Raw genomic sequence first — 11,540 nt, 5'->3', positions numbered from 1 at the left:
GGTGATGAATTCTTTTAACATGTGTTTGTCTGGGAAACTCTTTCTCTCTCCTTCAAGTCTAATGATAACCTTGCCGAGTAGAGCATTTTTGGTCGTAGGTTTTTTCCTCTCAGCACTTTACGGGCCAGAAAGGACAAGCATGATCTAGTCAAAGTTTCTGCTGAAAAAAATCAGCTGATAACCTCATGGGATTTTCCTTGTATGTACTAGTTATTTCTCTCTTGCTGCTTTAAAAATTCTCTTTATCTTTAATCTTCAACGTTTTTATTTTTATATGTTGGGGGTTGTACCCCCTCTGGTTCATCTTGTTTGAAAGTCTGTTTCCTGAACCTGATGTCTGTTTCTTTCCCCAGGTTAGCGAAATTTTCAGGCTCTTATGTCTGCAAATAATTTTCCTGTTCCTTTCTCCATCTCTTCTTCTGCGACCCCTATAATGCAAATGTCTGTTTGCTTGATGTTGTTCAAGGGATCTCTTAACCTAGTCTCCTTTTTGAAATTCTTTTTTTGTTGTTGTTATTCAGCTTGGATGCTTTCCATCACCGTGTCTTCCAGATCACTGATCCGTTCTTCTGTATCCTCTAATATTGTTGATTCCTTGTAGCATATTTTTCACTTTAGTTATTTTGTTCTTCAATTCTGGCTATTTTTTTTTACTAGTTTCCATCTTTTCGTTGAAGTTCGCGCTAGTTCCTGCACTCTTCTCTCCATCCTGTGAGCATCCTCACACACATTAATTTGAATTCTTTGCCAAGTAGATTGCTGATCCCCATTTCAGTTAGCTTTTTTTTTTTCCCCTTTCCCTGAGGTTTGTCTCGGTGTCTCAATTGGAGTGCATTCCTCTGTCTCCTCATTTTGTTTAACTATGTATTTTTCTATGAATTAGGTAGAATAGCTATTTCTAAGCTTGAAGGAATGACTTGTATATCAATGTCCCCTGTGTAGACGATGTGCTTGGTGACTTTGGCTGGCTGGAGCTGTGGCTGTCATGGGCTATGTGTCCTCGGGCACTCCATGTGGGGTCTGCCAGAGTGGGATGGGCAGGAGCTGGTGTGGGGTGGGGCTGTTCCTGTGGCTCTCCTCTCAAAGGGTGCCCTGGTCAGACAGCTGAGGCTGAAGTGGGTGCAAGCCAAGGGCTGCCTTGGTGTGGCACCTGGAGTCAAAGCGATGCAGGCCTGGAATGTTCTGAGGTTCTCTGAACCTGTGTCACTTCGGTGAGATCACTGGTGCCGTAGTGCTTGCTGACCGGTGGTGTTCCTATGTGAGCCATGCTGGGGTTCCCCCGGCTGAATCGCTGTGGCTGGTGTGGGCTAGGATCTCAGGGTTTACTGACGTGCTAGACCGGCTGGGGTGCACAACCCTCGCTCCTGTCTGCCCTATCAAGGTAGAGGGGGGAGCGTAAACCGTGTCACTTGCCAGCCCCTGGGACCCGGAGAGAGTCCCAGCGGCTCCCCTGCCATTTGGCGGAGTTCTAGTACTGCGTCTTTTACGTTTTAGTTGCTCTTTTGAACCACACGTGCTTTTCTGTGCCCCCGGGAATTCGGGGCGTGGGTTAGGGGCTAGGGGCTCCCAGAGGCGTGGGCTACATGTGGCACCCAGACCCGCTCTTGTCTGTGCTGTCAGGGCGGTTGCCATGCTGCTTGCCAGCTTTTCTGATCTGGAGAGGGGTCCAGTAACCACCCCCCCCCCCCCCCGGGGTTTTGACAGAGTTATGGGCACGTGCTTTTAAAATGCGCCTCTTTTTCTGTGCCCCACAGCAGGCGAATGTGCCCTCAGACCCTCAGTGGTGTCCCCTCCCGCTGCAGCTCACAGAATAGGAGGCAGAGGTTCCCTCCATTAGGGTGTCTTGGTCCCACCCCTGTACTGTACACGGTCTGTTTGTCGCTCGCGGAACCTGCTAGCCTCCCGCTCTCCAGGGGGAGTCGCTCTGCAAATAGCGGCGGGGATGCTGTGTCTGCAGGGGAGGGCAGGTCGGGGCCTTCCCGGGTCGCCATTGGATCAGAACCCCTTGTCTCCCTTTAATCCAGTCTTAGGTCAAATATTCTTTACCCTTTTACCCTCTTCTATTTCCTTTGCGTTCCTTTTGTTAATATGAAGTAATTGTCTTCATTAAAAAAAAATGTATCCAATATCTGCTCAGGCGGGTTTAGGAGACAGGATCGACAGGACTTGGTGACCTGTGACAGGTTCCACTCCGGTCGGGCTTACAGGAGGTGCAGCTCTGGGGCAGGTTGGGCTCGTGGTGCCTGAGTCCTGGGAGCAGGCGTCCCCGAGGCAGAGAGGAGGGGCAGACACGGGGACGCGAGGCGAGTGCTCAGGGCCAGATCGCAGTGTGAGCAAGAGGGGAAGGGACCAGCGAGGGCCGAAAGTTTGGGTCACGCAGGGCGTGCTGCGTAACGTGCAGCGGCAACCGTCTGAAGCCCGTCCAAAGGCAAAGCGAGAGCGATGGGGGACGGGACAGTTTGATCCGAGGAATGGTCAGCTGTGGGCAGCAAGTGCCACTGGCGGCTGTAACACGCCACTGTCCCTGGAAGCCAGACCCAAGGCCACCGGCGACCCTGCTGAGCAGCCTCCAGGCCACGGGGGAGGGACGGCAGGCAGGACGTAGGGGAAGGAGAGAGGAGAGCGGACCGCGGAAGCAGGAACGGGGACGGTCGTCCATTTTCACGTTGCTCGATGGGAGAGGCTGCGCGCGCTTCCGGGGGAGGGAGCGGTGCCAGGGCAGAGCCCGAGAAGAGGGCCTTGAACTTGCAGAAGCAGCAGGGTGGGGGCGGCAGAGGGGCCCGGAGGCTGGGAGCAGAGAAGGAAGAGGCCGGAGATGGCCGACCGACCGTGGGTGACGTGCCGGGAACTGAGGCACTTAGGGTCGCGAGGAAGGTCTAAGATCAGTGCTGCCAGAGACGCAGCAAGGCCTAGGGGGTCTGGAGCGGCGCACCAGGTGGGGCCCTCGGCCTGAACCGGTGCCTTTCTTGCTCCACAGCCCCGGAGGGTGCAAGACGGCGGAGGGCTCGGGGCGCGGAAGCGTCTGGCTTCGGCTCGGGCCATGATCTCACAGTGTGTGAGTTCGAGCCCCGCCTCGGGCTCTCTGCTCTCGGTGTGGAGCCCGCTTTGGATCCTCTGTCTCCTTCTCTCTCTGCCCCTCCCCTGCTCTCTCTGTCAAAAAATAAGCATTAAAAAATATGTGCCCACATAGAGAAGAAGTCTTAAATGAAAATAGACTCAAATTTTAACAATGCTGTTTTTAAGTTGTGGGATTCTACTGCGTGTCTAAAATGTTCTGTAAATGCGCACGTATTACCTTTTTCTTAAAAAACCATGAACGCCAGTTTTTAACCAGCAAGGTTTAGTCGTCTTTTATTGGTGTCGTGGTAATGATATTTCCGATGAAAGAATGCAGTATCCTTGCATTCTTGAAGCCTAGTTGACGCACAGTATTACGTCGGGTTCAGGTGTGCAACATGGCGATTTGATGGCTCCGTGTTAGGCTGTGCTCCCCACGAGTGTAGCCGCCATCTGTCACCACACAGCGCTATTAGAATACCCTGTAGTCCCCACGCTGGACCTTGCATCCCTGTCACCTTCATTTGACAACCGGAAGGAGCCTATGCTTCTCACTCCCTTTCCCACTTTTACAATGCCCACTCCAGTTGCCTCTGGAAACTGCCAGTTCTCTGCATTTGTGGCTGTGTTCCTGCTTTTTTGTTTGTTTCTTCATTTGTTTTGTTTGTTAAGTTCCACATAGAAGTGAAATCATATGGTATTTATCTTTCTCTGACTTCTTTCTCTTAGCATCATGCCCTCTGTGTCCACCCATGTTGTCACCAATGGTGAGATCTCATTCTTTTTTATGCCTGAGTAATATTCCTCTGTGTGTGTGTGTGTGTGTGTGTGTGTGTGTGTGTGTGTGTGTACACATATTTAGCCATTCATCCATTAATCAACACTTAAGTTGTTTTCATAACTTGGGCTCTTATAAATAATGCTGCAATAAAAACGGGGGTGCATGTATCTTTTTTGAATTCGTGGTTTCATTTTCTTTGGGTAAATAGCCAGGGCTAGAATTACTGGATCGCGTATTATTGCTATTTTAAGTTTTTGAGGAACCTCCGTACTATTTTCCGCAGTTGCTGCATCAGTTTACATTCCCAGCAAAACTACACGAGGGCTTGCTCCTTCTCCACATCCTCACCAACGCCTATTGCTTGTCTTTTTGATACCAGCCATTTTGACTGTTGGAAGGTGATACCTAATTGTGGTTTCGATCTGCGTATCGTGATGGTTAGTGAGGTTGAGAGTCTTTTCCTGTGCCTCAGGAAATGGCCATCTGTATGTCTTCTCTGGAGAAATGTCTATTCAGGTCCTCTGCCCATTTTCTAGTTAGATTTTATTTCTTTTAGTGTTGTATACGTTTTTATATTTTTTGGATATTAATCCCTTATCAGATATTTCATTTGCAAATATTTTCTCACATTCAGGAGGTTGCCTTTTTGTTTTTTGATGGTTTCCCTCACTGTGCACGGCTTTTTATTGGCGGTGTAGTCTCAACAGGTTATTTTTGCTTTTGCTTCCCTTGTCTGAGGACACCGATCTAGAACGTTGCTAAGGCTAAAGTCCATGAGATTACTGTTTATGTTTTCTGCCATGAGTTTTCTGGTTTCAGGCCTCACATTAAGCCTTTAGTCCATTTTATTTTTGTGTCTGGTGGAAGAAAGTGATCCACTTTGCATGTCGCTGTCCTGTTTTCCCGGCACTGTTTGTTGAAGAGCTGTCTTCTCCCCACCCGCTATTTTTGCCTCCTTTGTCATACCTGAATTGACCATAGAACCGTGGGTTTATTTCTGGGCTCTCACTGTATTCCATTGAAATGTTCATTTATGTGCCAGCACCATACTGTTTTGACTATTGTAGTAGATCTTGAAACTGGGGTTTGAAACTTGAAACTGGGATACCTCCAGCTTTGTTTTTAAGATTACTTTGGCTATTCAAGGTCTTCTGTGGTTCCACGCAAAATTTTGAATTATTTGTTCTAGTTCTGTGAAAAATGCTATTAGTATTTTGACAGGGATTGCAATGAGCTTTGGGTAGTGTGGACATTTTAATAATAGTCTTCCAATCCAGGGCACCTGGGTGGCTCATTTGGTTGTGTGTCTGACTCCTGATTTCAGCTCAGATCATGATCTCACAGTTTGTGAGTTCGAGCCCCACATTGGGGTTCACACTGACGTTGTGGAGCCTGTTTGGGATTCTCTCTCATTCCCTCTTTCTGCTTCTCTCCTGTGTCCGCCCCCCACCCCCGCCTCACTCACTCAAAATGAATAAACTTAAAAAAATAATACTCTCCCAACCCATGAACATGGAATATCTTTCCATTTGTGTTGTCTTTGGTTTATCTCATCAGTGTTTATAGTTCTCAAAGTAAAGGTCTTTCACCTCCTTGGTTAAGTGTATTCCTAGGTAATTTATTCTTTTTGGTGTAGCTATAAAGGGAATTGGTATCTCTTTCTGCTACTTTGTTGTTTTTATATAAAAACACAGCAGATTTTTGTATGTTCATTCTGTATACTGCAAATTTACTCAGTTCACATATTCTGTTAGTTTCTTGGTGGAGTCTTTAGGGTTTTCTGCATATAGAATCATGCCACCTGCCATAGTGATAGTTTTACTTCTTCCTTACCAACTTGGATACCTTTTGTTTCTTCTCATTGTCTGATGGCTGTGGCTAGGACTTCCAGTGCTATTTGAATAAAAGTGGCAAGAGTGGACATTGTTGTCTTGTTCCTGATCTTAGAGGGAAAGCTCTGTTTTTCTTCATAGAGTTACCTAGGGGTTTGTCACGTTTTTGCCTTTATTATATTAAGGTATGTCCCCACTAAATCTACTTTTTGAGAGTTTTTATCATGAATGGATATTGAATTTTGTCAAATGCTTTTTCTGCATCTAATGAGATGGTCACATAATTTTTATCTTTCAGTTGTTAACGTGTATCACGTTGATTTTGTGGACATTGAATCATCTTTGCATCCTCAAAATAAATTGCGCTGATTGTGGCGAATGATCTTTTTAACGTATTGGTGAATTGCTGTATTGTCTTAAGGATTTTTGAGTTGATGTTTATCAGGGATATTGGCCTGTCATTTCCTTTTTTTTTTTTTTTTTTGTAGTCTGGTTTTTGTATGAGGATAATGCTGGCCTTATAGAATGTATTTGGAAGCTTTCTTTTCTCTCCTAATTTTTGGAATAGTTTGACAGGAATAGGTATTAACTCTTCTTTAAATTCTTGGTAGAATTCACCTGTGAATGCTTTCATTTGTTGGGATTTGTTTTACTGATTCCATTTCATAGCTGGTAACCATTCTGTTCAGATTTTCTATTTTTCCTCATTCTGTTTTGGAAGATTATATGTTTCTAGGAATGTATCCATTTCTTCTGGGTTGTCCAATTGTTGATAGGTAATTTTTCATAGTAGGTCTTTCATAGTTCTTTGTGTTTCTGCGGTGTTGGTTGGTTGTTACTTCTTTCCAGATTTTGTGTCATCCTTTTTTTTTTCCTTGATGAGTCTGGCTATCAATTTGATTTATCTTTCCAAAGAACCAGCTCTTGGGTCTGCTGAATGTTTCTATTGTTTTTGTTTTGTTTTTTTGTTTTGTTTTGTTGTTTTTTTAGTCTCTTTCATTTAATTTTTGCTCTGATCTTGTATTATTTTCTTCCTTCTAACTTTGGGTTTTATTCTTTTTCTAGTTTCTGTACGTGTAAGTTTAGATTGAGATTTTTCTTTTTTCTTCAGGCAGGCCTGTATTGGTATATATTTCCCTCTTAGAACCTTTGGCTGTGTCCCAAAGATTTTGGGTTGTGTTTTCATTTTCATTTATGTCTCCATGTACTTTTAAGTTTTCTGTTTGGTTTCTTCATTTTTCCTCTGGTTGTTCAGCAGCATGTCGTTAAGCTCCACATGTTTTCAAGTTTTTTCTTGTAATTGATTTCTAGTTTCATCCAATGTGTTCAGAAAAGATGTTTAAAAGGCTTTAAAGCTTAAATTTATTGAGACTTGTTTTGTGGCCAACATGAGATATCCTGGAGAAGTTTCCATGTGCACTTGAATAGAAGATGTATTCTGTTGTTTTTGGATGGGACGTTTTATATATATCTGTTCAGTATACCTGGTTTAATGTGCCATTTAAGGACACTGTTTCCTTATTGACTTTCTGCCTGGATGATCTGTGCATTGATGTCAGTGGGATGTTAAAGTCCTAAGTTATTATTGTATTATTGTCAGTGTCACCCTTTTTGTCTGTTAATATTTTTTGTTTGAAGTGCACCAGTGTTATGTGCATGGATATTGTTATATCCTCTAGTTGGATTTATCCTTTTATTTTTAATGCCCTACTTTCTTGTTACATTCTTTGTTTTGAACTCTTTTTTTTTTTTTTTTGCCAAATGTGTATTGCTACCCCATCTTTTTTCCCACCATTGGCGTGGAATATCTTTTTCCCTCTGAACTTCTAGTCTGTATGGTCTGAAGTGAGTCTCTTCTAAGTAGCCTATAGGTGGGCCTTCCTTTTTTATCCATTTAGACACCTCATGTCTTTTATTGGAGCATTTAGGCCATTTACATCCAACCTAAGTATTGGTAGGATGCATGTCTTACAACTTTGTTAGTTGTTTTCTGGTTGTTTTTGTAGTTCTTCTCTGTTCCTCCTCCTTTTGCTCTTTCCTCGTGATTGATGAGTTTCTTTAGGTTATGCTTGGCTATCTTTCCTATAATATCTGGGCATCTATTATAGGTTTTTGGTTTGTGGTTGCCATGAAATTCACATATAAAATATACATATAGGGGTGCCTGTGTGGCTCAGTTGGTTAAGCGTCCGACTTCGGCTCAGGTCATGATCTCACGGTTTGTGGGTTCAGGCCCTGCGTTGGGCTCTGTGCTGACAGCTTAGAGCCTGGACCCGGCTTTAGATTGTGTGTGTGGGTGTCTCTCTCTCTCTGCCCCTCCCCTGCTCGTGCTCTGTCTCTCTCTCTCTCTCTCAAAAATAAACATTAAAAAAATTTTAAATGTACATATATAAATATATAGCGGCCTGTATTCATATATAAAAATATATATATAAATATATATAGCAGTCTGTATTAAGTTGATGGTCACTTAAGTTTGAACATATCCTAAAAGAACTTCACTTTTATTCCCCCGTCCATGTTTTATGTATATATGGTCACATTTTACATCTCTTATCTAATTTTTTAGATAGAGTTGATTTTTACTACTTTTGTCTTTTAACCTTCATACTAGCTTCATAAATGATTGCTACCTTTACTATTTATTTGATTTTATTCATGAAATTTTTTCCTTTCATAATTTTCTTATAATTATGGCCTTTTCTTTTCCATTTAAGAAGTGCTTTAACATTTCTTGTAAGTCCAGTTCAGTGGTGATGAACTCCTTTATTTTTTTCCTCCCCCCCTGCCTTCCTTGGTATGGGCAACTCTTTACCTCTCCTCCAATTCTGAGGAGAATTGCCAGGTATTCTTGGTTGTAGGGTTTTTTTTTTTTGTTTTTTTTTTTTCTTTCAGCACTTTGAATTTATCATGCTGCTGCCTTCTGGCTGCAAACTTTCTGCTGAAAAATCAGCCGATAGCTTTGTGGGGTTTTACTTTGTATATAACTAGCTGCTTCTCTCATGCTGCTTTTGTTTATTTCTTTTTACCAGTTTTAAAATCCTTATTCACAAATCAGTATAGTATGGTGAGTTTGAATACCATATGTATGATAAAACATTAAGAAAAGCTTCCTATTTACAATGAAGGTATTCTTTTATGTAACTGAATCATCTGATATGCTACCTCCTGCAATCACTTAATGGACCCAACTGAACCCTTTGAATGAGCCAACTTTATGATTTTCCTAGGAAGTTTTGAGTTGAGGATAGTTTCTTGCTGCTGCTTTCCATGATCCAAGGCTTAGGATGAAATTCATGGAAACAAGCAATTAGAACCTGATCTCTCCAGGATCGAGAGACAGTAATGAATAAAAGGACATCTTGTCACTTTTTAAAGGCTCCCGATTGCTATGCTTTGCAGGATGTGGAGGAGAGAGGTACACAGTCGAGGAGGAAAGAATCAGTCCCCAGAAGTATACTGAACATTTCTAAATTGTCAATATCAAGAATTCATTTCTAAAACACACGTTTGTAAACAGAAGCCATCCAACTAGCTGTTAACTGAAACGCATATGCAATATAGTCAAGAAAATACTGTGCTTACAAAACCACATCTTATTTATCTCTGATTTTAAAATCATCCTTTCCCTTACGGGTGTGCAAGGGAGCAGTGGAGAAAGTGTGTATCATCTGAAGGACCAGTTGGTGCCACGGATTTCACCACTTCCAGAAGCCGCGGGCTGGAGAACTTTATTAGGCACCACCGGAGGGGTTCTTTTCTCTCAGCCAAGATGTCTCCAATTCTTTTTTATTTTAAAAATTTTTTAAAGTTTATTTGTTTTGAAAGAGAGAGAGAGATAACATGAGCAGGGGAGGGGCAGAGATGGAGAGAGAGAATCCCCAGCAAGCTCTGTGCTCCTCACTGACCCCAACAGAGAGCCTCATCTCAAGCCTGTGAGATCGTGACCTGAGCCGAAATCGGGAGTCGGCGTCTTAACCGACTGAGCCACCCGGGAGCTGCCAGATGTCTCCGTTTACGTCACTTTGGACTTTGTTTCAAGCTTACATTGTGCAAATTCTTGTCTTAGTCGAGGATAGTCTCCCAAAGTGTCTCTTTTTCTAGTCTGTTGTCATGAATGATCCTTGAATCCATGTGTATCTCCGGCTCAAGGATTCTTGCTTGTAGGGGTGTAGTTGACTTGTGAGTTTCAAAGGTCTGATTGCACTGTTTGAAAACAGTAGTAGCCTTCAGAGAACCCGGATACCGGCCTCTGAGGTCCATTTTCAGAGCCGTATGGTGATCGCCAGCACCTGTCCGTGCCTGGCCCAGAAGGGTTATATTGTTCTTCAGCTGGAAGGAGGAGGGGAAGGCGCAGGGGGTCTGGGAATAGTTTACCACACAGGCAGGTATGAACTTTTCCTGGTTCCCCAGGCATTTCCCATACCGCATTCTCCACAGCCTCTCTGAAGCGGACCGTCACATTTTCTAACGCTGTCTGAAGAATCGTCCCATGTTGGTTCCGAACCAAAAAGGTCAGTGCCTTCACCCGGTCCTTTCCTCATCCGAAAAACATCTCAAACTTTCTGGTGCTCACAGGAGAGTATAAGCGGCGTCCAGCAGGGCCGCTAACAGGGTCTCACGGAGCAGAAGCAAGGCCCGAACAAGAGATTCCTTTCTCTGCTGGAAGTCTACGGTCTGTTGAGTTTCAGACAAAAAGATTCCCAGGGTGGAAGAGTGGCATCATTTCGGTCATTGGGATCATCGAGACGGTCCTCACGATAAACTCGGCAACAGTTCCATCCGTCTCTGTGGCGTGGCTGTCCTCGCCGGCAGTTATCTCTCGTCTTGCTGCTTTTCAAATTCTCTTTCTCTGTAATCTTTGGCATTTTAACGATCGTGTGTCGTAGTGTGGAGTTCCTTGGGTTCATCTTGTTTGAAACTCTGTTTCTTGAACCCACGCGTCTGTTTGCTTCCCTTGGTTAGGGAAGTTTCCAGCTGGTGTGTCTTCAGATGATGTTTCTGCCCCTTTCCCTCTCTCTCCTCCTTCTGGGTTTCCTATAATGTGAATGTTTGCTTGCTTTACATTGTCCAAGAGATCCCTTAACCTGTCGTCATTTACATTTTTTTCTTTTTGTTCAGCTTTGCTGTTCTTTTTGCTGTTCCATGGCCCCGTCTTCCAGATCGTTGGTCTGTTCTGCATTTTCTAATCTGTTCATTCTCTCTAATGTATTTTTCACTTCAGTTACCAACTTCTTCACTCCTGACTGGTGTTTCTTATATTTTCTGTCACTTCGTTGAAGTTCTCACTGGGCACGTCCACTCTTCTCTCCATCCCGACGAGCATTTTTGTGAACATTACTTTGAATTCTTTGGGAGATTGTTTCTATCTGCATTTCATTCATTTCTTTTTTTCTGAGGTTTTGTCTTATTCTTTGGAGCATGTTTTTCTGTCCATTTTGCTTTTCTTTCTGTGTTCGTTTCTATGCGTTAGGTGGAACAGCTACTTTTCCTCAATTTTGAAAAAATTTTTTTAGAGAGAGAGCGTGCGCACAAGCAGGGGAGGGGCAGAGAGAGGGAGAGAGACAATCCCAAGCGGGCTCCGCGCTCTCAGTGCACGGCCGGACGCGTGGGGCTCGAACTCACGCGTCATGAGAGCGTGACCTGAGCCGAAATCAGGAGTCTGACCCTTCACTGACCGAGCCACCCGGGCGCCCCTGCTTCTCCTAACCCTGGAGGAATGGTCTTGCGTACGGTGGTCCCCTGGGTGGACTGTGCCCGGTGACCTTGGCTGGCTGGCGGGAGCCGTCGCTGTCGTAGGCTGGGGGTCCTGGAGCACTCCGTTCTGGGGCTAGCCCGGCGATGCGGCTCGAGCTGAGGCGGGCGGGCAT

At 44.2% G+C, this 11,540-nt stretch overlaps 1 pseudogene; it reads right to left on the bottom strand.

Annotated features, from left to right (window-relative positions):
* Positions 1-8,226: 8,226 nt before the first annotated feature.
* On the bottom strand, positions 8,227-11,540 carry LOC109275584 (centromere protein N-like; annotated as a pseudogene).

Source organism: Panthera pardus, unplaced genomic scaffold (genome assembly GCF_024362965.1).
Source record: "Panthera pardus isolate Hobbes unplaced genomic scaffold, ASM2436296v1 HiC_scaffold_15, whole genome shotgun sequence".
Lineage (NCBI taxonomy): Eukaryota > Metazoa > Chordata > Mammalia > Carnivora > Felidae > Panthera > Panthera pardus.
Note: the sequence above shows the minus strand (reverse complement) of the source record. Positions and strands in the feature narration are given on the sequence as shown.